General features: G+C 47.0%; 2 long non-coding RNA genes across 3 annotated transcripts; one reads left to right on the top strand and one right to left on the bottom strand.

Moving 5' to 3' along the window:
• The first annotated feature begins 5,225 nt into the window (after nt 1-5,225).
• On the top strand, nt 5,226-24,639 carry LOC146894062 (uncharacterized). Its single transcript, XR_015001978.2, has 2 exons — nt 5,226-5,629; nt 24,223-24,639. It is a non-coding gene; the product is annotated as an uncharacterized LOC146894062 (long non-coding RNA).
• On the bottom strand, nt 11,696-15,570 carry LOC146894063 (uncharacterized). Of its 2 annotated transcripts, XR_015738013.1 has the most exons (4): nt 15,264-15,570; nt 14,352-14,429; nt 13,769-14,046; nt 11,696-12,078 (listed from the first exon to the last, which is right to left on the bottom strand). It is a non-coding gene; the product is annotated as an uncharacterized LOC146894063 (long non-coding RNA). The 2 variants fall into 2 exon arrangements; XR_015738012.1 differs by lacking the exon at nt 13,769-14,046.
• Nucleotides 24,640-27,929: the final 3,290 nt, after the last annotated feature.

A 27,929-nucleotide genomic window follows, 5' to 3' on the forward strand; every position in this document is an offset into this window, starting at 1 on the left:
ATGCTACCTTTCTTCACACATCCAGATTCTCATTCCTGAGATTGATATAAGCATTTTGTTTGTTTGTCTGTCTGTTTGTTTGAGATGGGATCTCACTATGTAGCTCTGGCTGTCCGGAAACTTACTATGTAGACGAGGCTGGCTTCAAACTCACAAGAGATCCGCTTGCCTCTGCTTCCCCAGTTCTGAGAATAAAGGTGTGTGATATGATGCTCAGCTGCTGTAAACATCTTATTTTATTTGTTTATTCATTTGTTTGTTTGTTTGTTTATTGGTTTTTTGAGACAGGGTTTCTCTGTGTAGCCCTGACTGTCCTGGAACTTACTCTGTAGACCAGATTGGCCTTGAACTCAGAAATTTGCCTGCCTCTGCCTCCCAAGTGCTCCCAAGTGCAGGTGCCATCACCGCCTGGCAGCATTTTAAAGTATTGTCTTTTATTTAATTATATGTGCATGTACATATTTGTGCCTGTGTGTATGCATGTAGTGTGTGTGTACCACAACACTCATGTGGATGTCAGAGGACAATCTCAGGAGTCAAGTCTCTCTTTCCATCATGTGTGTTAATATTCAGGCATCTGCACTGGCCTGCCCTTGGGGTCCTGACAGGATGCATCCTCAGCTGCAGTCACTAAGAGCACCGCCTGTGCACATTGGCTATGCTCCCTTTTAAAAGGTGGGCCTTGCCCACCTCCCGTCTCTTTCTCTTATTCTCCTCTCTCTCTCTCTCTCTCTCTCTCTCTCTCTCTCTCTCTCTCTCTCTCTCTCTCTCTCTCCCCCACCACTCTTGTTCCCTGGGACTTGTCTTTGCCTCTTCTCTCTCCTCTTCCAATAACTCCTATGTGAGTCTTGTTGCATGGAGTAACTTCTCTTCACCGAGTTTTTTAAATTACAACATGGGCCCTGGGATTGACTCCAGTTCTCAGGTTTGGGCTGCAGGTGCCTTTATAGGCTGAGCCATTTTAAAGAGCCAATAGAGTCTCATTTCACAAATAGTATCTCCCATGGTCACCATGCAGATTATACTTCAGTAGCCCCTGAAATTCCTAGGGTTTCTTGACAACTGAGATCAAGAAGGACCAAGCTGCCTTCTGCACCCCTCTGGACAACAAGGAAGTTATTCTAGAGTTCATTAAATCACTATGAGCAAAAGGGTTGTGTCCTAGGAATGTGTCTTAATTTTCTAATGCTGTGATGAAACTCCATGACCTAAAAGCAAATTGAGGAGGAACGGGTTTATTTGGCTTATACTTCAGCTCTGCTGTTCATCACCGAAGGAAGTCAGGACAGGAACTCAAATAGGGCAGGATCCTGGAGTCAGGAGCTGATGCAGAGGCCATGGAGAGAAGCTGCTTACTGTCTTCTTTCCCCTGGCCCACTCAACCCACTTTCTTTTAGAACGAAGGACCATCTGCCCAGGATGTCATCACCCACCATAGGCAGGGCCCTCCCTCAATGATCACCAACCGAGAAATTGCCCTACAGGTGGATCTCATCAAGACATTTTCTCAACTGAGGTTCCTTCCTCTCTGATGACTCTAACTTGTGTCAAGTTGACACACAAAACCATTAGTACATAATGAAAGAATATCTCAATAACTTAGTGGAGAAAATATGATCACCTTATCCAATGCAGGAAAAGCTTTGACTAGGGACTATAGAGAAATGGCTCCGTGGTTAAAAGTGTATACTGCTTCTGCAGGGGACCAAAGTTTGATTCCCAGCACTTATAATGAACAGCTCACAACTGTCTATAATTTCAGCTCCCAGGGCGTCCAATTCCTCTGGACTCTGAGGGCACCAGCATTTGCATGCACATACCAATACACAGACACATAAGAATAAAAATAAATTTCAAAAAAAAATTTGAATAGCTTTTGAACCAGATTAGGGTGTGAGTCAATTGGTAGAGTGCTTGCCTAATACACAGGAAGCCCTGGACTCTGTCTATCCCCAGCAGCATATAAACCTGGCATGATAACAGACTGTGATCCTAGCACTCTGGAGATGTAGAGAGGATTACTAAGGAGTTCAAAGCCAAAATGTGTTACATGAGATCATGTTCAAAAAAGGAGGAGATGGAGAACAGAAAGCACATTTTAAGTAAACCATAGATAGAAGAAAAGTTTACTAATATGAAGGTAAAGTTTATGAACTAAGCCCCAGAGCACACTAACACATTCAAATAAATTCAGTGCATTTTCTTGAAAGTCTGGACCAGGTCCAGGGTCCCCACATACATCAGTGGTTGCTGTTGAACACACACTGGGTGCTCCTGCCCACACAACAGGAAAGAAAAACACATGAGAGGTATGAGGATCATAAGTACATACATGATATATTTAATGCTATTTGCATAAGACTGATTTCTCTTTCTAGAAAAGTCATATAATTGACGAGGAAGCTATTATATAAAGGTTACTGTAAAGAAGACCAACCTACATGGGCTGGCAGTGCAGCTTAAAGTGTATGCTTGGCACATGGAAGGTTCTGGGTTTATCACAAAAAACAAAGACACAAATAAAACACTGCAACAATAAAAATAATAGAACAAATCTACAAAAATCAAAAATATTACTTTGAAAAACATCATGTAAAGTGAAATGGGCCCAACACAAAAGGGTTGATCCTTATGATTCACAGGCAGGCTGTCTCTAGAGCAATCCTCAGTGTAGGAGTCCTCAGTGATAATGGTTGCACAAGAAGTGAGCATGCTTAATGCTGTGCTCAAAATATCTACTAAAATAGTTTAAATCGAAGGAGAGGGGGGAAAGTTTAAATTGTATTATATATATATATATATATATATATATATATATATATATATGTAAAACTTACCATGATAAAAATAAACTCAACAGTATTAAAGAAGCCAAACATACAGCTAGGTGTGATAGTGCATGCCTTTAATTCCAGCCCTCTGGAGGCAGAGACAGGATCTCTGTGTATTTGAGGCCAGTCTGGTTTACATAGTGAGTTCCACACCAGCTAGTTCTACACAGTAAGACCCTGTCTCAAAGAAGAAGAGGAGGAGTAAGAAGAAGAAAGAAGGAAGAAGGAGGAGGAGGAGGAGGAAGAAGAAGAAGAAGAAGAAGAGGAAGAGGAAGAGGAAGAGGAAGAAGAAGAAGAAGAAGAAGAAGAAGAAGAAGAAGAAGAGAAGAAGAAGAAGAAGAAGAAGAAGAAGAAGAAGAAGAAGAAGAAGAAGAAGAAGAAGAAGAAGCAGCAGCAGCAGCAGCAGCAGCAGCAGCAGCAGCAGCAGCAGCAGGAGGCACCACAAGACATAAAATGTTTCAGTGTGATTCCATTTGTAAATCTAGACCAGGTAAATCTATAAAAACAAAAAAGCAGATAGGAGTTAGATCCATGCAGTACAAAGTTTCCTTTGGTATGTTAACATGTTTTAGTGATAGATATAACGGTGTCTCCCAGGCTAGCAAATGTACTAAGCACCACTGAAATGTGCACATTAAAATGGTTAGTTCTATATAAATTTCACATCCTCTTTTTTTAAATTTATTTTTTTTTGAGACAAAGTCTTATTCTGTATCCCAAGCTGGCCTTAGATTTTCTGTCCTTGGCTTTAGTCTCCTAAATGCAGGGATTACAGGCCTGTGCCACCAAACTCAACCTTACCTCAATTTTTTAATAGAAAAAAAAACAAAACACAACAATAAAAATGGATCGTATTATTCAATGTCAGCATTAAACAGTTAAAAATGAATTCTCAGTAGAATGAATAATGTAAAGTATCTATCTAATAATTAACTTATATGAGTACATATCTCATCTATCCAAATATTTAAAATTCAAGGTGTCTCCAGTGTCTGGAAATATGAAATACCATTAGAAACCAGATCCTACAACTCAGTGTGACATCTACAGAATTACTCCAAACTGCATTTGGAATTTTTCAGGAACTAAACAAACTTGCCCTAAAAAATTCCAAAACTTATGAAATAAGAAGGTGTAAGTAAAGCCAGCCATGGTGGCATACACCTTTATTCTAGTATTTGGGAGGCAGAGGCAGGACATGATATAAGGGGAGAACTAACTACATTCTGCAAATTGTCCTCTAACCTGCACATGCACATCATGGCACACACATACTAAAATACATGCACACACACATGTGCACACATGAACACACACTAAAGCAATGTAATAAAAATAATTTAAATGTGATTGAAGTTGGCTGTCTAAGACCAATGGGTGTTCCACAATTCCATAAGAAAGAGGAAAAACTAGCAAGAGGCCATGAGTGGCATTTTCATGAAAGGGTGCCCCTGAACTTGGAACTGTCATGAATAAAGGCCCAGAATCAGTTGTTGGAGACATGAAAATAAAAGGCCGATAAGGGCTTAGAACACCCATCAGTTGATAAGGCCGAGCACTGTTGCTTGTCTGGTCTGTGGGATCACGAGCTATGTAGGCAGGAAAGTCTGAGAGACCCAACATAACAGGTCGAGCGCCCCTGCAAATCCTTGTACTAGACAATGTCCCAGCACATGAGTTGACAATAACTCAGAGGTCATATGGATGCTAAGTGAGCAAGGGGAAGATGGAAGGGAAACAGTGTTAGTGTCCATACCTAAAGCGATCCTTGTTGGACAGTCCACAGGGAACAGAACACAGGAGTACCAGAGCAAGCAAACAAACCCCTCCAAAGGTAGAACAAAGACTTTGTCTGAGAACTCCTGGCCTTCTGCAGCTTGGTGGGTCTACACTTGTCCCAGATGGACCCTACCCATGGACTACTTCCCCATGCCAGTGGCCACAGGGACCACGGCAGCCACATGCAGTCTCCTACTTGTCTGGCTGTGAAGTCCTGAGGACATCATCATCTTTAGACTCCCACCAGGGCACAGAGAGGAGCTCAGACTAATAGATGGCTCAAAGCCTTAGTGGGTGAGTAAGGCGTGATCTGGAGGCCAAATACAGCCTGAACATTGGATAAGAAGGGGCTAACCTTCCTGGGGTAGACCCTTGAGTGCCCACTACTGAGACTGAAGGTTGGCTAAGGAGTGCAGAGTGGTTCTCGACAAGGCAATTTCTGTAACACAAAGATATTTAAAAGTCGCAGGACATCTCACCGGGTTAGGGGCCAAATGGGGTGGGTGACCACACAACCAGTAGTGCATGCAGAAATGCGTGGAGGAGGGTGTTTCCACTCCTACCAGGAAACACAAACCTATCCTGGAAAAGGGAGTTGTCCCCTACCCCCACAGTGTTCTCAGTTTTTCTTCAAGGAGAGCTGCTGCCCTTGAATCGTAAACGGTCAGGGTTCAGCAGCCAGGGCTAGATACCAGCAGAATGTGTAAGCCCCCAGGACTGCTTTCTTCTGATCTTTTTTTTTTGTTGTTCATTTTGCTGTTTCTTCAAGACAGGCTTTCTTCATTATTACAAGTCTCCACTTTTCAATGAAAGCCCCTTGGCATTCCTGTGTCAATGAACATTATACACAAACCCTGTTTTTTCTCAGAGCAGAAGTTAAAAATTATTCAACGCAAAATTCCTGGGCCGTGGAGCAGCAGCAGTTGTACCAGGCAAAGGTTTTCACCACATTCCGTCGGGCCAGGCTGTGATAAGACGGCCCTGCTAGCCCACAAGGCACCTGAATCCCCAAGAACCAGGTAGGACCGAGACTCCACTGGAGTCTGTGGGGGAATTGGGAACAATAATCTGTGGATTGTAGTTACTTCTGTGCTTCCGAACAGTACCAAGGCCCTGCCCTGAAAGCTTTTCTTCCTGGCCCTGTTTGTAGATGTCAGCATGGTCAGATGTCGGAGGGTGTTTTCCAGGGCATGCCGGTCTGGACACTCAGATTCCAACATGGACTCGAGTCCGTGTGAGTGGAGGTACCTTCTGCAGAGGACAATGGGGGGTCTTCTAGAAAGCTACAGCCACTTTCAGTGTGATTTAGGAGTGGGGATGAAGAGCAGACTGTGGTCTTGGATTATTTGGAAAGAGCCTGTCTAGTTGGACAGTAAAGGAATGTATCTCTCTCACTCAAAGCCATGGCCTGAGAAACTTTCATAGAAAAACCATGGAGTAATTCTTTAGTCTCTAGGAGAAGTTAGCGGTCTTGGAACACTTGATGTTTGTTTTATGGATCTAAAGCTTTCCATGAGAAAAGATGGTTGTGAAGATCCTCACCTGGTCCAACTGCATCCAGACTCTATCTGGTACCCAGAGGGGAGTGCTTATGATCTATCTATTCCACTAACCAGGTCACACATGTACTAAACCTGGCCTTTAATCACAGGATCTGCGGAAAGCTAGGGTAAGATTGAGTGTCCCAGGTTTTCTCTATTAAAGTTGAAATTCAGACTAGCAGGGATCCAAAAGTCCAGGGTATTTCAAGAGTGGACTGCTCTTGGCCTCACACGCAAGGCTTCTGGGCACTGTGCCAGGAAGGTGGCATAGGGAGACCAATGAACATGGGAAATTGAACCTTGTGAGCATATGCCATAAAGGGGAAACCCAGACAATATCAGCTATCAAGACAAGGTGAAGTGTAGAACGTGCAGTGTCTATTGTTAGAGTGGGGCAGGCAATTTAGAGACACATCCCCAGAAATAAGAACAGTTGTTCTCAGTCAAGTTTCAGCAGGCCTTTAGTCAGAGGTTATGGGAGCATTATTTCACCACTCTCGGGCCTCAGCGAGTTCACCAAAATAACTTTTACTTTCATTTTCTATTAGTATTATGTGTGGATGTTGCTTGAGACAAATATTCTATAAGACTTAGACAAACACTTTCTCAGCCACACCCTATGCCTACCACAACTTTAGTGGGATTCACCGCCGCTTGCTCTGACAGGACTGAAAGGTGCTACCCACTGACGTCAGCTGGGTGGGAGCATGTTTGTCTTTCTCTTACCTCCTGTCTTGGCTCCAAATACTTGGGTTTTCTATCTTTCCCATACTTATTCTAGGAGTTCAGTTCAACGGTTTTGTGACAACAAGATCTTCATTCAAGGGGCCTGTGGCTCCTGATACTTGTTCTAACCTGAACTCTTGTGCTATTTCCCATAGGGTTAATAATTGCCTTTCTCTTCCTTGCTTGCTTAGTTTTAGTTTTCTCTGATCAAATTACTAATTCGTCTGCACTGGGCCTTTCTGGGGAGAATTTCAGCCTGATCCTCCTGTGCCTGGGGTGGGGCTGGCACCCTTAGATGACCTCAGATCTTCATCTGAAGAACCCCCTTACCTCCCTCATCAGACTCCCTGGATCTGGAGATCATATTTCTTGCATTGTTCTTTGTCAAAGTGCTACAAAGTCCTTCTGTAGCCAATTAGAAGTAAGATACAGGAAAAGTATGGCTTTGAGGTTGCTATTCTGTAATCTTATGAGGATGATAGCTGAGCTGGGTGGTCTTGTGACTGTGAACATTCTCCTGGTGTTCTCCAGGTCCTCTGTGGACACAGGCAATGACATTTTAATCCCTGGTTTTTATATGAAACTTGGTTTTTGTTTTTCCCTCTGGAGTTTCTGGGGACTTTTCTTTTGTCAATATAGTTCTGACATTTCACAAATATGAACCTTCACATGGGTTTACTCTCTCCTTCCTTCTGCTAGGTGCCCAGCGGCTCCTCCAGTTTGTAATTCCCTGTCCTCAGTTTCAGAAACTTGCATTTTCTTTGTTGTTATTTGCTTTTATTTGTTTGTTTATTTGTGAGCGCATATGTATGGGCATGCATGTAAAGAGTGAAGGACCCTGTAGGAGTATGTTCTTTCCTTCCACCATGTGCGTCCCAGAGACTGAATTCAGATTGTCAGTCTTGGTGCCAGATGACTTATCTGGTGAGCCATCTTGCCAGCTCTGCCTGTTGGCGAGTGGGGCCCCAAGTCTCACAAAGCCCAGGCTGGCCTTGAATTGAGTATTTAGCCAAGAGTAGCCTTGAACTTGTGATCCTCCTGTCTACCTCCCAAATGCTGGAATGACAGGCTCACAGCACCACACCTGGCCTAGAGGGGTTTCCATTCCTGAAGAAACAGAGGGCCAATCTTCCCCAAGGTTGTGAACCTTTGGTATCAGGGCTGATCCTATTAAGAGGAGCCCAGAATGGCTCGTTTCAATTTTGATGTATCTGCTGACCAAAAGGAGAAGGAGCAAAGCCGTTTTTGCTGGAGATTCTAAGTGTATAGCCTTTGCTCAGGAAGGCATCTGGTTTACCAGCCAAGAGTTGAGCATTTGTAAACCTCAGTGTAGACCTTGGCTCTATCAGATGCTCCCACAGTTGTCGTAGTAAGGCTTTCCAGGTCGGGTAAAGGTGGCTACGCACCATGAGGACATCCCTGTAGCTTCCCATAGTGTCTGTTAGGAAGATGAGTGAGTGCTTCAGGGTTGATTGGGTATGTCTTAGCTGAAGCTGCTGTAATAGAACACTATACACTAGGGACTTAAGAAATAGTAGGTTGTTTCCTCATAGTCCTGGGAGCTACGAGCTGAGACCAAGACAGGGCTGTTTTCTAGGCCTCTCTTCCTGGTACATTTTCAAGTGTATTCACATGGTTTCCTTTTCTGTACCTGCCTTTCTGTGGTGTTTGTGTGGATGTTCCAATCTCTCTGAGGATCCCATTCAGACTAGCCAAGGGCTACTCTGAGACCTCATCCTCCAAGATCCACACTCACATTCAGAGGTCCTGGGGCTGTGACTAGGGCTGGTCAGTCTGCTAATCCTGATGTATTCTTCCCAGTAGGCAGTTCCTCATGGATGGATGTCACCTTTGCTGGCTGACCACTTCGAGACACCTGTCCAGCCTATTAGAGATCTATCTCCTCCAGTCCTTAGCTTTCCTGGGAAAGCAAGTCACCTCCAATCTTACAGTTTAACATTTCGTTTCCTCCTTCATACGATTAAGCTATGGCCTTGAACTCAGCTACACAAAGTAGCCTGGCTGGCTGGGGTATGTGTGTGTGCTAAACCGTCTTTCCAAAGGTAGCAAGAGCTTTGGTGCATACACACAATTCAATCTATTAATAGTTAGCACCTGAGTTCCTATCTGACCTGATGTGGCAAGTTTCTTTGAGTTTGCCCCTGTGGATGGGGAAAGGAGTATCCTAGAAAGTAGAATCTGGTTTTTGTTTTATGTGTAACCCTGGCTGGCCTGTAACTCACAATGTAGAACAGGTTGTTTTGGAACTCACAGAAATCTACCTGTCTCTGCAGCTGGAGCTAAGGTGTGGGCTACTGCCCCACCTTGTCTTTCTTGGAAAAGATTAACCTGTTCCACTTACTGAGTACTTGACGCTGATGTCAGGGAAACTAAAATGTTCTTCCAAGAAACAATGCAAATAGTATAATGAGTGAAATGCCAGCGTCTCTGCCCCCCTGCCCTCCTGTCCAAGGCCCTGACTATTTATCTCTTCATCCCCACCCCACTGAGCACATCAGAACAGACCTTGTCACCGTGCTCCTTCAAACTACCTTCTGCTGTCCTGTGCGGACAATGGATTTGTCTCTCAGACACCAGAAGAGACGACCTTAAAGGGCATGACCATATAGCCCTTCAGCAGGGGCAATGCCTTCTAGGGGGTCATTGGTGTGGTGGTCTAGTATTATAGTCCTCACAAACCCTCAGTGTAGCTATGTAACACAGAAACTAGAACTCCATGAAGGGTCCTAGCAGAAATTAATTTCTTACAATCATAAGCCACATGGAACAGACACAGAAAAGACCCCAAGGTCCCCACAGATGCCTAAAACCAGACCACATAGAGTACTTGGAGGGAAGGAAACATCCAAAGAGGTCCTCTTGGGAGGCAGTGTTCCCAACAGGTGTTCTGTTCTGAGAGAACCAGCTCCAGGAAGGATTGTTAGAGCTGGATTGTGAATGAAGGCAAGGTGAAGGGAACACTGGGTGGGAAGGGGTCTTCTAAGACTTGGGAGAACAGGATGAGGGTGGGAGTCTGCCTTATTAGTCTATGGTTGGCGATAACGTTAGCTGGAATCTTACTACAGAACTTTTAGCCGATCAGTGTAACAGCAGCCTACTCTCTGAGTGAGTCCCTGAAGCCCTGAGACCTTGGGTCATACCCTGGCTATTCCTGTCTAGTCACTGCTACCTTGGACTCCTCACCTGCCTCATTCTTACCTAACCCAGGCTATCTGAGCAGCCCCTAGATCCTCCTGCTTTTGTCACTGAGGGTCCTGTCACATGCTAGCTACCACCTTTCCCAGGATCTGTCCATGCACATTCTTGCTCAGTGGTCTTGATTGACTGTGATTCTTACTTCATAAATGTTGTAGGAGGCCGCTTACTGGTTCCTGGCTGCCCAGCCCCAAAATAATCACACAGAAACTATATTATTTAAAACACTGCTTGGCCCATTAGCTCTAGCTTCTTATTGGCTAACTCTTACATCTTAATTTAACCCATTTCTAATAATCTGTATATGGCCATGTGGCTGTGGCACACTGGCTAAAGTTCCGGAGTTTGTGTCCGGCAGGGCCACAGGGCTTCTCTCTGACTCCACCCTTCTTTCAGCATTCTGTTTTATCTTCCCCGCCTACCTAAGATCTGCCCTGCTATAGGTCCAAAGCAGTTTCTTTATTCATTAATGGTAATCACAGCATACAGAGGGAAATCCCACATCACATAAAGGCCTGAACATGTTTGTGTGGGTACAGTGCCCTGAATTCTGTGTCTTTCTGTTCCTTGTTCCATGTTATTACCCTGGGTCACCTTGCTACACTCCCAGCTCCTTCCAAATCAGCAGCATCAAGGTAGCATATGAAGCTACCATCCACTCATAAAGAAGACACCCATGACATAAGTTCCCATAAGACCCAGGAGGAAGCCAGGTGGTGGTGGTGCAAGCCTTTAATCCCAGCACTTGGAAGGCAGAGACAGGCAGATCTCTATGAGTTCAAGGCCAGCCTGGTCTACAGAATAAGTTCCAAGACAGGCTCCAAAGCCACAGAGAAACCCTGTCTTAAGGGGGAAAAAATACCCAGGAGGAAGTGACTGGCTTTTTGGAGTTCTTCTTAAATCAAGGACTTCATTCCCCTGACTGACCTGTATCTTAGCTTCAAAAGACTTCAGTCTCTGTTACTCGATACCACCAAGTCATCTACCTGGTGGCCCTCCCTCCCAAAGTGGGTGTCCCCACAAGAGCCTCTACCCTCCCAAGGTCACTTTCTCTCCCCCTGACTATTCTGCTAACTAGGTCAGAGGTTGCTGGCATTCTGAGGTGCTAAGTGCTTTGGACCTGGATTACAACACATACACATATATCCATTTCCTGGAAAGGACCAGGAGGTCTCACCACCTTCCCAGGGAGTAGGGGTCGGGGTGGTCCCAAAAGGGCTGACTGATCACAGATTTCCACAGTGCAGGTTCTTATACCAGGCTCTTCTTTGTTGATCGGACACTGTCAGTGTCTCATGGGTCAGGGCCTTCTGGAATTCTAACCGTGAAATGTGGGATTACTGGTTATTTTTCATCCCTACCCATCCATACCTTTTCTGTTGGAAGCTTTCATCCAGGTGAACACTGCACAAGGACCGTGTTGCTCAAAGTCCTGGCTTCTAGAAATTTGGGGCTTATATTTATTTATTTTTTTTGAAAGTAATTTTATTAAATTATAAAAAGTTTCCATTTACGCCCCTCTTCCCAACGCCCTCCCACTCCCCCCCCTCCTCCTCCCTCTTTGTCCCTAAGGGCAGTCAGGGTTTCCTGCCCTGTGGGAAGTTCAAGTTCCTCCCCCCTCCCTCCAGGTCCAGGAAGGTGAGTATCCAAACAGACTGGATCCCAAAAATCCAGTATATGCAGAGGAAACTAGTCCCAGTGTCATTGTCAATGGCTTCTCAGAAAGACTCCAGGCCAGCCACATTCAGAGAATCCGGCCACATTCAGAGAATCTGGTTGGATCACGTGCTCGTTCAGTCGCAGTCCAACTGGCCTTGGTAAACTCTCATTAGATCCGACCCCTTGTATCAGTGGGTGATAGCATCCCTCGCAGTCCTTCGTCATTTTCTTCCTCCTTCTGCTCCTCATTTGGATCTTGGGGGGCTCAGTCCAGTGCTCCAATGTGGGTCTCCGTCTGTATCGCCATCCAACGCCAGATGAAGGATCTATGGTGATAAGCAAAATATTCATGGGGCTTATATTTAAAAAAAAAATCCTATCCTTTGTTGTTGTTTGTAACATGAAGGGCCTGCTTGTTATTTGGGTTTTCTGTTCTGCCCCGTCCCCCAGCTATTTAGTCCCAGAGAAAAATCACACTGACATCTTTGTAAGTTATAATGCTGATTGGCCCATTAGGCCTGGCTTCTTACTGGCTAACTCCCACATCTTGATTAACCCATTTATCTGATCTATTTTAGCCATGTGGCTCAGTACCTTTTTCAGTGGGGCAGCTCACATCCTGCTGCTTTGGTGGCCTGGGCAGGAGTGGGAGGAATCAACTTCCTTCTCCCAGAATTCTCCTGCTCTCCTTGCATCATTTCCACTTCCTGTCTGGTTTTCCCACCTACACCTCCTGCCTGGCCAATCAGCGTTTATTTAAAACATGATTGACAGAATACAGACAATTCTCCCACAGTTGTTCTTTGTTTTGTTTTATTTTGGTATTGCTAGGGATCGAGCCCAGTGCTAGGCAAGCACTCTACCATAACCCCGGCCCTCAGTTTTGAATTTTGAAATTAAAAATGATTTCCTCCATCCAGGGGTCTGAGCCCAGGTCAGAGAGCAGGTCCTAGTGCTGTGTATGTGGCCTCTGGCTGCCTGATGATGCTGAACGCCTGACACAGACAGCCAGCAAGGCCAAGGGGAGCCAGTTGTCCACCAGCCTCTTAGCGCCCTGGGGGACCGTTGCGGGGAGGGGATGCTCAACCCTCTGCCTGTGGTGCAGAGCAGTAGGTTTCAAAAGGTGAGCAAACTCTAAGAATCCAAGTGGGGTAGGCTGCTTGCAGACGCATGAGGGACTTAGCAAGGATGTCTGTCCAACGACCTTGTCTTGGGGAGACCCTCAAAGTTCACACCAGGAGGATAGGCTAGGGCTGATGGGTTTTAGGAGAAAGCAAAAAGTTACCCTGTGCAAGGTCAGAGAGCATGGGAGGTCAAGGATATTCTGACTGAAGGGGAGAAGAGTTTTAAAAGTCTGGAACTAAGCGGGGGAGGGGGATCTATCTGCAACCAAGGGCCTGATGGCTCAGCTCATCCTGTCACTCTTGGAAGAAAACACCAAGGGTGGGGGAATGGAGGGCAGGCTGAGAAGCGGGCAGGTGGTCTCCCCGGCCCTAGCAGAGTCTGAAGGTCAGAGGTTAATGAAAGAGGCCCCAGGACTGGAAGGGGGTGGGGTTGGTTAATACACAGAAACCTGCCTGAAGAGTAGGGTCTAGAGTAATGAATATTAAAATTCTCTAAGGTGACAGAGGCAAAGAGAGCCAGTTGTTGGGTCAGGCGCCTGCGTGGCTGAAGGATCTGGCCACTCCCTGGGGTGGATTTTTATTTTGGTTGCACTCACTCAATCCAGTTCGCCTTCATTTGTCCGAGTTAATTGGACACAGGTGGGGATCTCAAGCAAACAAAGGCGCGGTCTCCTGGCTACGGAACCCTTACTCGCTGGCGCGGGCACAAGCTGGTTAACAGCCAGCAGACAGTCTAGAAACCCACCAGTCCCGGGCCAAGACTTGGCCACTCCCCATCTGTGGAGACCCCACAACCCTGTGCACAACAGTGAAAGAGCAGGCAATTGAGCGTGGGGCCGGAAGGGATACGGTGGCTAGCAGCCCCGGGCCTCCTTATTCGGTCAGGGCGCACCTGTTCATGCCTCCCTAGCCCCGCCCAATCCTCGGTTTGCTGCTGATAATGGGTGGGGGTGCTCGGGAGCGCGGTCCTCTTCCGCTCCTCTGAGTTAAGTTCGAGTTGGCTGGGAGCCATCTTCGCAGGAGGAAACCAGAAACGCCAGGTGCGCCCGACTAAGACTGCCCCGCCTACAGGCCATGGGCTGATCTCTGTTCGGGGCCAGCCCTGGAGGGAGGGGCCGCGTTCTCTTGGGTGCACAGAGACCCTCACAAAGGTCTCCAGAGCGTGTGGCCCTGTTGGGAAAGAGTAGAGACTAGCTAGGGGTCTTGGATGCCCGGCAGGAACAAGTGGTTGCCCTCCTGGAATTTGAAAGCCAGGCAAGACCCTCTCTTGGTTCAGAAGTCACCTCAGCCCTAGGAGCAGTTACCGGGCATAGTTACCAGTGGTCTCACCCTCGCTTCACTCTGGTTCCCAAGAGTGGGGCCCACAACCCGCCCAGCTTCTCAGACAGTCGGTCTGGTCGACTACTGAGCTATTGTGGGGACTCCCCAAGCAGAGGAAAAGGTTTGGGGGGGGTCTTCAACCCCACTTCACCTACCTCATGACACATCCTTAGAGTGGCACCACCTGTTCCTGCCTCCCTTCAGGAGTGAGAGTCGCCCAACTAGCTCCTGACCTGAAGGAAGGAGGGGCTCATGATGGGGGGTCCCTGCCCTCAAGGGAACAGAATGGCAGGCTACCTTTTCTGGGGACTCCTGTCCTTTTCCTGTTCTGGGCATTAGCCACCGGGCTCTTCCTGCACATGTTCACAGAACACATGTACACTTTTACACTTTTGCATACATAAGCACGCATATACAAACATAAACACCCTCCCTATGGCGAGAGTGTACGTGATCTGCAGTCTGAGTCAAGTGATATCATTTAAAAATCTCTCTGTCCCAGCATAGGTTCTCACAACTCACTTCCTGGAAGCACCCTCCTTTGTGGGCTTTCTGCCTCCTGCTGGCCTAGGGCAAAGTCCTTTTAGCTCAGGAAAGGGTTAGGACAACCACACAAACAAAAATCCAGGGGACAAGACTTTGCTTTCCTGTGCTCCCTACAGGTCTGGGGGCCCCTTGACCTGCCACTGACCTGTTCCAGTTGGAGGATTTAACCAAAGTTTTCTTAGTTCACCAGCTCTGCTTTCTCTAACATGAGCCGGCAGGCTGGTGGAAACCCCTGGCAAGTCCCCATTCCTCCAGGAAACCCTTCAAGATTGCTTTCTGTATACCCAGGCACTGAATATTAGCAATTTTATTCATTCCCGAGAACACAGAACTAGAGCAGGGATAGGAAGAGGGGAGGGAGGGAGGTCAGCAAGAAGCTGCTGGAGGCTTTGGACATAATGCTGCAGCTGTACATGTAGAAAGCCTTTCCAGTCAGCCAGGGCTACTCAGAGAAACCCTGTCTCTGGGAGAGGAGGAAGCGGGGAGCCCTTCCGGGAACACAGAAAGGGTGGCCTCCTTACCTATAGCCAGCTCTCTGATATGTAGGTGTGGTTTCCAGGGTCTATGGAATGTGGAAAACTTTGCAGCAATTCAAAGGAAGATCTCTTATCCTGACAGTCTCTGTGTTCTCCCTGAGCCCTGGTTGGAATGGCCGTGTCCTTCTGGGTGCACAGGAACCCTCACAAAGATCTTCAGAGTGTGTGACCCTGCTGGGGACCGGTAGAGACTAGCTAGGGGCCTTGGATCCCCAGCAGGAGCAAGGGATAGCCTTCCTGGAATTTAGAACAAGCATCTGTTGGTTCTGAAGTCATCTCAACCCTAGGAGCAATTTCTGGGCATAGGGTGGTGCTTTACCAGTAGACTCCCCCTCGTTTCACTGTGGCTCCCATGGGTGGGGCCCAAAACCCTCCCAGCTTACTGGTTAGTTGGTTTGGTCAGATCACTGAACTATAATAGGAACTCCCAGACAGAGGAAAAGGCTTCTAGTTCTGGGCTTTTTAGTGTTGAAATGTCTTCTGTAGGAGCTGGGGGTGAAGGCCAGTGCTAGAAATTCTTGGCAAGCCCTAGGCCCTGGGTTCTACCCCCATACCCAAAGACATCCTTTGCTGTTAGTAATGATGACATTGTTTGCTTGGTATGTATAGTGTAATGTGTGCACATGTGTGTGTGAGCATATGAAAGCCAGAGGTTGACACTGGATCTCTTCTTCAGTTTGACTCTCAACAAACATCACAGTCTCACCCATTTAACTAAGCTGGTGATCTCCAGGGATTCTCTTGTTTCTGTCTCCCCCAGCCATGGGATTACAGACACATGCCTCAGTACCCAGCTTGTACGTGGATACTGGGAATCTATCATCATGGTCATGTGGCAAACACTTTATTGAGCCTTCTCCCCAGTACTGATGATTGCGTTTGTAATGTGCTTTCTGGCAAATAAATAATGCCAGTTCAAATCCAGAAATAGCTGAGCGTTGTGGCACATGCCTTTAATGCCATTAATCCTAGCATTTGAGAGTCGGAAACAAGACTATCTCTGTGAATTTCAGGGCAGCCTGGTCTATACAGTAAGCTCAAGGCCAACTGGGGCTACATAGTAAGACCCTGTCTCAAAACAAAACAATAACCACAACAAAAATTCAGAAACAGTAAGTTTGTGTCTAAGTTTTAAATAGCTTGCAAGCTCACATGCTCCCCACCACCACATGCGTATGTGTGTGTTGTTGTTGTTGTTGTTTGGTGGTGTGTATCAAACTATGGGTTTTGCACATGTTAGGCAGGTGGCAAGTTCTCTGCTGCAGAACTATACTCTCAATTCCAGGTCTGTGGTTTTGAGAGAAGGGGCAAACAGCGGTTTAAACTGTGTTCAATGTAATGTAGTTAACAACAGACACCTGGAGGGCAAGAGGAAGCCCTGCCTGAGCCTCTGGATCAGAAACTTATTTGCTCTGTTTTGAGGTGTGTCCCATTTCTGTTCCCAGCTGGTACAATCATAGACCATCTTTGATCTGAGCCATCCTGCTGCAAGCTCGGTTTATCAAAGCCTTTTTTAGAAATTTGTGTTGGTTTACCTGAGCTAATGGGAGTTCACCAACTCCAGCTGGACAGGGAGGGAACCTGCATAGGACCAAACTAGACCCTCTGAATGTGGGTGACAGTTGTATGACTGGGGCAGACTGTGGGGCCACTGGCAGTGGCACCAGGATTTATCCCTACTGCTTGTACTGGCTCTTTGGGAACCCATTCTCTTTGGATGGATACCTTGCCCAGCCTAGATATAGTAGGGAGGGCCTTGGACCTTCCCCAAAGCAATGTGCCTTGCCCTCTCTAAGGAGAGGGTGGGGGTAGGGTAGGGGAGAAGGTGGAGGAAATGGGAGGAGGGGAGGGAGTGGGACTGGGATTGGTATGTAAAATGAAAAAGATAGTTTTCTTTTTTAAGAAAATAAAAGAAAAAAAAGAAAGTTGTATTAAAGGGACATTTTAACTCTGGGTACCTGCTGCTTCAATCGCCCAGAGTAGCTTTCTGCTTCTTACTCCCCACCTTACCTAGGGATTTCTCTTAAAAAAGGAAGAAGAAAGGAGAAAAGGATGGGTACCCCAAATGACCCTTCTTGAAGCCTATATATAGGTGTTTTCTTGGTACAGATGCTGTGACTCTTTAATACAGTTTCTCGTGTTGTAGTGACCCTAACCATAAAATTATTTTCATTGCTACTTCATAACTGTAATTTTGCTACTGTTATGAATGATAATATAGGTATCTGTGCTTTCCAATGGCCTTAGGCAGCCCCTGTGAAAGGGTTGTTCAACCTCAAAAGGGTTGAGACCCACGGTCTGAGAGCCAGAGCCCTAGAACAAACTTAGTTTTACCCTGGGTCCAGGCTACTCTACTAAAGAAGATGCTTTAAGACTCCACCTCATGCTCCCCTCAGGGAACTTTCCATGGCACACCTCAGAATTGTCTCTACTGACTGCTGAGTTCTATGAATCCAGAGTTCCTCCTCAGACACTGAGCCCTTCCTGAACAGGTATGTGTTGTAATAAGGAGGGCCACTTGTTTTGTTCCCAGCTGCTCAGCCCTGAAATAATCACACAGAAACCATATTATTCAAATCACTGCTTGGCCCATTAGCTCTAGCTTCTTATTAGCTAACACTTATATCTGAATTTAACCCATTTCTAGTAATCTGTGTTTTCAGCCACGTGGCTGTGGCTTACAAGCTAAAGTTCCCACTGTCTGTCTCTGGCAGGGCTACATGGCTTCTCCCTAACTCTTCCTCCTTTCTCCCAGCATTCAGTTTAGTTTTCCCCGCCTATCTACCCAATCAGGCCAAAACAGTTTCTTTATTAACCAATGGTATTCATAGCATACAGAGGGGAATCCCACATCAGGTATACTTTTTACTTTCAAGTGGTATTCCAGGCTCTGCAAGGGGTCCTGGGGAGAAGAGTACAGAAAGTACCACTTTGTGAAGATGATAAAGCCTGTAGGTCAGCAAGTGGATCCATCACTATCTCATGCCTTTCAAAATTGTGCTTCTCCTTCCCTGTCATCATTTAACAATAGAAGGAAGCAGCAAGCTAGAGCTAATGGGTAGGCACTATACATATATACAGGTGTGGCTGCCTGTGTACAAACACAAGAGTGTATGTCTTCATATTTGCCAGTATGGACACAGTTATGTTCTCATGTTTATACTCTAGCACATACACACATTCCACCACAAACCTGTTTGCACACTTGAGTGCCTGCCTTCATGCAAACATCTACACATGTGTAGCTATATGCTTGCCAGTACGTACACAGCCATGTTCATATGCTCAAATGTGCACACCTTCTCACACAAGCCTGTTTGCACATGCATGTGCAGCTTCCTTCCTGCTGCTGGGTACTGTCCCAGGATGCCAGACGTTCCAGAGGGACAAGAAATCCATACGATCATGGGTAGGCAGGATCTCAAGAAGTCACTGAGAGAGTGCCCAGATTTATGGTACCATGATTAGCACTTGAGGAACGTCTAGGGATCTTTAGGATGAGTTGTGAGGGAAATCTAGTACATAGGTCCCTGAGCTAGGACACAGTCATGTTCAGAGCAGTAGAGTCATGGGACCCAGCCCCACTTTGTTCTATGCAGCACCATAACTAGTAATGGGCAGTTAAGTTAGCCTCTACCCCCTTTCACCAGAGTCCTGGAGGTGGGACAGATTGTCTTATTTTTGTGGCATCTGACAGGAGAAAAGATTGGGATACCTATCACTATGAGTAAACTCTCATGGCTCACATCAGACCAGAGTTCCACATCTCCTTAGGGGCAGCCTGCTCCGTTATGGCCGGAGCTTAGGAGGAGAGAGGGCCCCGGGGGTCTGATCTAGCCAAGACCCTGAATTGTTATGGCCTCCTCCAGGAAAACCATTTCCCTGCCCCTGGCTACGGTCTCTCCAACCTTTTTCTTCTACAGCAACAACTGGAGACAACCTGCTCTCCTTGCAATTGAGGGGCTAGGACACACTCTAGCCTCCTGAGAGCCTGCTCTCTCCATTATTGAGAGCTGTCTCTATGACTTCCCCTGGGGTGCACACCAGGCTGCCATGAATTGGACCCCATGTTCTGTCTTTCTTATGTCTTCAAACTTCAAAATGATACTTCTTCCACTCGGTGACTGTAAAGTCACTGTCTCTCTTCCTGTTTTTCCCTCTCTATTGGACTCATAGTTCGATGCCCAATTTTCACACATAGTTTGAACAAAGGTGGCCTCATGATAGGGGGATCAGAGGGTCCTTCTCTCCACACACACTGGTTTCTCCAGATTCTTCCCCCACATTGTCTTCCTGTTTGGAGACACAGTTCTGCTGTCACTATGACATGTACCACAAGGCTGGCCTAGGATCTCTCATTACTAGACGGCTTTGATTCTGTTAAACTTTGGAGTTTCCTATGGAACCCTCTCTCTTGACCCTCCCAGACCATAGGATAAACCATGAGCAGGCACAGGTATTCCTAGACAAGCAAGGTCTATGGGATGAAAAAAACAGTAGCAAGAACTATCTACATTTTTACTGCAGGAAGATGGGAATCACAGGGGGTTCAGGGTCCCCTGGCTAGATACAAAAAGCCTTAATTGTATTGTACTGTGACCTATTCATAGGATGGACTCAGCCCATAGAGATAGAGGCCAAAAAGTGATGAGGCTGAGGGACATAAGGTGTTTCTCTCCGGTGATTAAAATGCCCTAGAAGTGGATCTGGTTGTTACTGAAATGATATAAACGTAGAAGTGCAATGAATCGTCCCCCTAAAATGGTTAATTTTATGTCATGTGAATTTGACCCCAATTAGAAACAAACTCTACTGTACAGCACAGAAACACATATTCTCCAACCCCACAGGTCTTAGTCTGGGATCTAGGTGCAGTATGAAACCCCTCAAGCACCTGGCTCAGGTTACTGCACCAACAGTTCTTGCTGGTTAAGTCGCTTCAACTCTAAACCCTAGCCCTCCGCCACAACCCTTTCACCCTAGGCCTGATTCCTGTATTGTCTGAGTAGTTGGCAGAGCAAAGCGGTCTTTTGTGTCTGAGAGTAGGAAGCCAGTGAGTGCCCACTCCACTCTTGTACTCTGAAAAACAAGCCTTCTTGGTGCTGGGGAGTTGCAGCCCCTGAGCACAATTAGACACCAAAAGCAAATGTGGAAAATGGGTGGTGATTTTCTAACTCCGCCCATCCCTTGAGGCCTGGGTCTCTGTCTCCATGACACTTTCCTCTGGAGACCAATTACTAGTTGGAGACCCAGAGGTCTCGTTAAGAATCCAGAATTGTTGGGAGTGGGGGTGGAGAGTGGGGGATAGACCACGACCAAGTTAGAAAAAAAAATAGCTGATTTAAGGCTCTGGGTAGCTGGGTGCCTGAAGGAACTGAGGGGCCTCACTTGGCCCACTGCCAGGAGCAAGGGGCTCAAAGATGGGCAAAATAATTTTGTATGAGAGCTTTCCTTCTGCTTGGCCATAGCCCGCAGTGGTCTCCTTTCTGTGCTGGGGTTGCATCAGATATTGCCCTAGGGGCCATGCTATGACACCTGAGGCTTAGGGAGTGCTGGTCTAGCTCTGTCACCAGGCACAGGGCTTTGGCTTTAAGTTGGGGCACCTGCTTAGTTTCCCCAGCTTGGCTACAGGAGGAGGCCTCAGCCTCTGGGGCTTGGGACCCTGCCTCCTGTGGGGTTTCTGGATGGTTCTGCCTCCCTCCTCTGCAACGCAATTTGAAAAGAGAGTTCTAACGCAAAGCAGAGTTACTCCAGCTTCTCACACAACAGGAGCAAGCGTCCTTCATCTATCTGTGCTAGCCCCCACCCCTGCATCTGCTCCACCAGGGAGCTGACCATATGCCTATAAAAAACCCCTCCCTATATCATCACAGAGACACCTTAGCTTCTGCTCAGCCCGGGCCTCCAGAACCCCTCCCCTGCTCTACTCCAGGAGTGTGTATCATCAACTCCAATGTACCTGGCACTTCTAGGCCCTGCCTCTCTCTTCCTCAGAAGTCATCCACCATGCTGAGCCATACCCTCTAGGCTAGTGCCTCAGCTTTTCCCAGATCCTGACCCATGAGAGATGTCTTTACTCCTCTGGAAGTGAAGACAAAGGAAGACCTGTATGACCCACGGTGACTGAGTTCCTAACCCTACCTGACCTCAGTTTGACTCCCACCTGACCGCACTGAGGCCTCACCTGCCCCATGCTGTGCCAATTACCTAGGGCCTGGAATAAATATTCTGATCTGTACCTACAGCCTGCAGGGTACTTCAAAGGCATGAGGAGAGTGGTGGAGGTGCTGGGGCACCTGAGTTACAGGGTTAACTCCTGAGTTATAGGAGTTAGTTACGGTGAGGAAGGGCTGGTACCTAGGGAAGGAATGGTTAGAGGGTAGGCCAGAAGAGCCGGTAAGTGTCAAGAGGTTGCTGCATTGGTGCCATCTTCAATAAGCACCCAAAACTTCAGTAGGCTTGGGTAAAAGTATCAATGTAAATTTGGGAGCCTAGGAGTCCAGCAGAAGGATAGGTCAAGGTGTCTATTGCCCTTGACTAGTTAGTGCCTTGAGTACCTCCTGAGAGTTTGTAACTGAGGTCTCAGTTCTTTCTCCAGAAGGTCAGCAGATCTCTGTTGCAGACAGTTGACTAGGGTGTTAGGAATCAGTATAGCCACTGGGAAGCCATACAAAGAAAAGCAGGTACCAGGAGGCTCTATGCCCCACCTAAGCAAGGCTTCCTGTTGACCCAGGACCCAGCTCAGAGCAGTAGAACTGAGAGTAGTGAGGGCTAGCATGCTGGCCTCCCTCCCTAAGCCTGGAGGGTTTCCTTGCAGGCCATAGTGTTCCATAGGACTGCCTGCCTACAGAGAGAGAGCCCTATTATCAATTGGTTGGCTCTAACCTGGGCTCAAGAACCCATACCTTTCTCCCGATCTAAGAATTTTCAAATTAGATGCTAATGCTGGTTCCAGGTGCTGCTTTTAGACGCAAATCTGCTACCTGTACCTACGCTGTGCCCTGGCAAAGCTTGGGTTTGAGGTGAAGCCAGAGTTGGGTGGGGAAAGCTAGACTCCAACAGCTGTGTCTGGATTCTCTGCAGCTCTCTGTGTGGCAGTGCTACCGGAGTATAGACACCAGGAGATAACAATGCTTAGCACTACCCATGGGCATACAGAGCAAGCCTTTCCGCATACTGGTTGACACTGGCCAGATTTGCCCACAGGACCTGGCCTCAGAAGTAAAGATAGGTCTCCTCTTCCAGCTCTGATCAAAGCCTGAACAGCTTCCTCACTCTCGGGAGAAGGCTCAGCATCAAGACTATTTGTTTGCATTTATTTATTTATGGTATTATTTTTTTAGATAAGAAGGTTTCAATATTTTGCCCAAGCTAGTGCCCAGTTCAAGGGATCCCACTGCCTCAGCCTCCTGAACATCTTCGTCTATAAGCATGCACAACCACATCCAGCTCAAAGCGACTTTTTGTTGTTGTGTTTTATTTTGAGGTCAAACTAACATCAAACTCACTCTCCTGTGTGCTAAGACTACAGACCAGTAAGTCAGGCAAGGCAGTACATAGCTGTAATCCTAGTATTTTACAGGTGGAGGCAGGGAGAACAAGAGTTCAAGGTCATCCTTAGCTACTTCGAGAGAGCAAGGCTGGTTTGAACTACATGAGACCCTGTCTCAAAATAAAGCAAAAAGCAAAATCAGAGCCAAGAAAAGATTGGCCTTGAATATGTTGTTGTTTTTCACATCAACTTGGAGACGGGATCTGGTACCTGTCCCAGGTGAATACAAAGCTGACTCAGGTCCACCCAGAAGTAAACTCAGTTGTAGGAATCATTCTCTTTGGTGGGAGCCCTGAGTATCTTCATGAGTGCTTCTCCCAAGCTTCAGTTTTTCAGTCCCACCTTGACTCCTGGCTATTCCAAATTAGCACAAAGCCCAGCCTGACTTGGACCCATCTTGGGCCATGCACATAACTGCTCTGTAAGTACCACTTGAATTTAGGATGAAACACAGGAGGTCAAGAAACCCTGGAGGTCAGAGGCAGAAGGGTGGGATCAGATAGAGGTCAAGTTCTGAGCAGGACTCCCCGAGTCAGACCCAAATAGGAAGTGGCCCTGCCTATCCACTTCCCCTCCCTTCCCAGAGTCTCTCACACTCCTTCACAAAGTCTTCCCAAAGCTCTCCTGTGGAGGTCATCAGCTCTCAAAGTGGCAATCCTGCTGAGCAATCACCTAGCATCCTCTCTCATTCAACCGAATGGCAACTTGACCTCCAACACTCAGAGACACCTTTATAGGGGCCACCCCTCCCATACCTCTACCAGACTCCACATCCTCAGTTTTGTGCCTTCCAGAAGTCTAGCTAACTTAAGGTGAGGAGTTACAAGGGGAGGAGGCTGAATTGAAGCCTGCTGAGACTGATTTGCCTCAGATTTACATAGCTGTCTTGGTTCTACCAGCTGGGATTTCCCTACTCAGCTCCTCTTCTATTCCAAACCCCAGAGAGTTATCCTCTCTGGAGGTCTGTTTCTTGCAAGTAGGTGTCAGGTGCCATGGGCCAGTTGAGCTTCAGGGCTGCTTGCTCAGAGTGATTACTAAGAGTCCATGATGCCAAGATCCCTGGAATTTTATATGAAGGGTCCTTGAGTTTTATTGAGTTTAGTATAGAGTTTGGTATAAAGGATTTAGTTCAGAGGCATCTTGGATCCCAAACTTCACAGGCACTGAAGGACACACTAAATCAGCATCTGAAAGCTGGTCCCTGTGCAGGGGAAAATAGTTCAACAGCAGATCCTTTTTTTAAAAAAGGATGTGTTTATTTTTAGTCTGTTTATTTTATGTGCCTGCTTTTTTGTATGTCTACCATGTATGAGCAAGTGCCCAAGGAGGCCAGGAGAAGGCTCTTTTCCTTCAGCTCTCCAGATCCCATAATTTCTTCTGTCTTCCTTGCAGATCCATTACCTGCTTCCCAACCAAATGCTGGGATCCTTTACAGTACAGTAGATCGTGAATTGGCCTCAGTTCCTACCATCAATAGGAACCATCCAATGTGCGGCCTACCAACCACCAGGACATTCTACATGGACCTCCTTTGCCCCATTAGAACCCACAGGAAGTCTGAGCTCAGACCTCTCAGCTGCCAGACCAAGAGTGCCCAGAACTCCATCCACAGATTTCCTTATTCTGTGGTACTGGCATCCCAATGCAAATTATCTCCAGTGGGGAGGCTTAGGAAAGCTGTGAGCCTGAGGTTGAGTGAACATCAGAAGCTGATAGGCTGGACTGAGAAGTCTGGATAGCTGACCACAGGCTGGGTCTCTGGAAAGCCGGACGGAGTTATGGAGAATTAAAGTGGATTTCAATGAACAACTGAGAAGAAATAAGTATACAGTCTCATGTCGGGCAAATGCCGCAGAAGGCTGTGTCTAAGTGAATGCAGGGTTTCATCCTATAGGTTCTGGGTTTTCTATTCATATTTTCCTAAGATTTCAAAAGATGCTATGGTTAATATCACAACCCTCAGGGTGACCTGGGGAGGGTACAGAGTGTGGAGGTCTCAGATAGAGATGGTGGCCATGTCAAGGCTGAGACTGACTGCATGACCTGGTTCAGTATCAACAGAGTCTCTTTTGTCGTTCTAACCCCAACTGAACCCTTTGACTGACCCTGAAGCATGGATCACCAGAGGTGGAGGGAGGTAGCTCAAGATTTACTCAGAAGAGCAGGTGGGGATCCCTGCTCTTGGCTTCTCTGTTGTGTGTCAAGCCTAAGGCCACATGATATACATGCTCTAAGATGACTCAGCAGGGCTATGAAGGGACCTTGTGTTAACAGGATGACCTCTTTGGCTTAAACCTTCATGCCCCACATTTTCCATGGCCAAAGTGTCTATGGGCCCTTGAGTGGATGGGCAGAGCTGCAGGAGGAGAAAAAGATTAACAAAGGCAGGTCCTCTATGCAGCATCTGTGTCTGGGCCACTTCCCAGGTATGTTCACCTGTTAGTTCCTAACTCTTAGGAGAGAGCAGCGTGTTGAGAAGGAAGCACCAACATTCCCTAGAGCAATAGGAGAACTCAGAGGCCCCCTCCCCCATGAGGCAGAGGGCCAGAGATTGAGGTAACAGAGTTGGATCCACCTGGGTTAAGCTCCATGATACAGGGTGCTGGTTTTAAGAGAGTCCCTACTTAGGGTTGATCAGGTAGTTCCATATCTGCCCCAGGTGTTGGTGTGCAAGTTAGAAGAGCCAAAAGTCAGTGGGACGGTTTCTGGCTCACAAGGAAGAGAAGCCAGAAATGGACAAGCTGGCAGCCGTCTCTGAGCACATGACAGAGTCAGGGAACCTTGGAGCCTGCCCTGCCTGAGAGAATCCTAGCCTGAATGGAGACTCAGGGGGCTTCCTTTTTCCTGCCAGGTTGTCCCAAAGGGAAGGTGAGCTCTCCCAGCAGGACTTGGGACCCCTCCTCAGCTTGTTCTGGGTGCTGGCAAGGCTGGCAAACATGCAGGAAGTAGCCCAACTGCCAGCACAATAGGCCTTTGTTGTGTCTGCCCCACCCAAGGAGGCCACAGCCCGGCCAGGGCTGAGGGACTGGGGGCTGGGTTCCCTTAGGCCAACTCCACCACCAGTCACTGATGTGGGGGTTTCTGCCACACCTCTCAGACCAGCCCTTCATCTGAGGAGGCCACAAAGGGGGAGCAGCCATGCCTCCCAGATCCCTAGAGAGCTTCCTTAAATACTCCTACCCATTATCCCTCTCCTGCTGCTATAGTAACAGTGCCCTGCCCAGCAGGTGGGCCAGACAGAACCTTTGTCCTGTTTCACAGAGATTCTGACACCCAGTGCAGCTGGCATAAGACTGGCCTGGTGAGTTGTATGAAATGGCTCAACTAACAAGGCTGCAGTAGCTCTGCCCATTGTACCCCACATCCACTGACCTCCTCGATAGGTGGGATACACAGAAAGAGAACTCAACTGAGTCTGTAGTCTGAGACCTGCCCTGAGAGACTTGGGGCAGACATGAGTCCCAGACCTTCTTCCCTATGCTTTTTCACATGGCACACGGTGGATCCTGCTTCAGCTCAGACTGCCCATCCATTCAGGTGCTCAGAGCTGGTCATCAACATCTAGGCATCAGCAAGGTAGTAGGACCATTTTTTTTTTTTAAGATGGGAAAAGGATAGACTGCCTTAGGCTTACTGAACTCTCCCACAATGCTGGCTCTGAACATTGATGATCACCCTTGGCTCCATCACTTCAAGTAGGAAACCCTGCAATGGGATGTCCTGAGGTGATCGGTGGCGTTTTTTTTTGTTTGTTTGGGGGTTTTTTTGTTGTTTTTTGGGGGGGAGGTGTTGCTCAAAACCTTGTGATATGATGTAGCAACCTTGCCTTCTCTAGACCAGTTGACTAGATAAGATGTAGCAACCTTCCTTGCCTTCTCTAGACCAGTTGACTAGATAAGATGTAGCAACCTTCCTTGCCTTCTCTAGACCTGTTGACTAGATAAGATGTAGCAACCTTCCTTGCCTTCTCTAGACCTGTTGACTAGATAAGATGTAGCAACCTTGCCTTCGTTAGACCAATTGACTAGCACAGGCACAGACTGACTCTGGTCATTTTATTCTATGTAGATATAAAGAAGGACAAGAGAACTATGGGTTCTACAGAAACAAAAAGCCAGTGGTTTCCAGGTGGTGGCACATGCCTTTAATCCCAGCACTTGGGAGGCAGAGGCAAATGGATCTCTGTGACTTAGAGGCCATCCTGGTCTATAGCGCTAGTTCCAGGACAACCAAGGCTGTTACACAGTGAAACGTCTCAAAACAAAAACAGAAACAAAACAAACGAACAAAAAGCCAATCCAGACTCTTTAAGACAAACCAAGGAAAATATTTAAAGATAACTTTATTCCGTGGTAATAGTCATATCCAGGATCACCAGCCATTCAGCATAATTTCTGTGAAGGGCCTAGGCTAGAACAGACCATTCCCATCAGGGACCAAGAAAGCTAGAGGAATATCTGTAGAGGCTTTCATGCAGAGAGTTCCATCCCACCGCTCTGGCAGCTTCCTGATAGAGCCATTTTATTGAGTCTCCGGTGAAAAACTGGTTGTCTGTCTACTTTGAGGCCAAGACAGCCAGCTATCCAGAGCTTTCTGAGTTTGTGTGAAAGGTGCTGACTCCCTGACAATGGATGTGAGTGGGAGCTGTGAGTACAGGAGGTTCACTGCTACATTTACAGGAAAGAAAGAGACCTGAGCTTACAACCTGAGAGGTTTTTTTTCTGGTTCTCTGCCTGCGTAGAACTGCAACCTTTGCCTGGAAACAGAAAGAGTGGGAGGTTACACTAGATTTTCAGCATCCTGACCAAGGACAGACTGCATGTGTCCGTTAATCTTGGTAGCACACAGCTCCTAATGACCGTGGAAAGAACATTTATTCAGGACTCCACCCAGAGATAGATCCAGATGCCTGAGTACATGAGCAGGGATGGGGTGAGTCTATCAGACCTTCTCCTTTTCATTCAGTCCTTTCAATCTCATCAGAAGATATCTATGTGTTCATATGACATTGAGGGTGCTCACCTATCCCGTGCCAACTTGAGACAGAGGGATATGTACCACAGCTCAGAGCTATTGGATTCAACAAGGACATGCCCCAG

The sequence above is a fragment of the Myodes glareolus genome, chromosome 6 (genome assembly GCF_982192425.1).
Source record: "Myodes glareolus chromosome 6, mMyoGla1.1, whole genome shotgun sequence".
Taxonomy (NCBI): Eukaryota; Metazoa; Chordata; class Mammalia; order Rodentia; family Cricetidae; genus Myodes; species Myodes glareolus.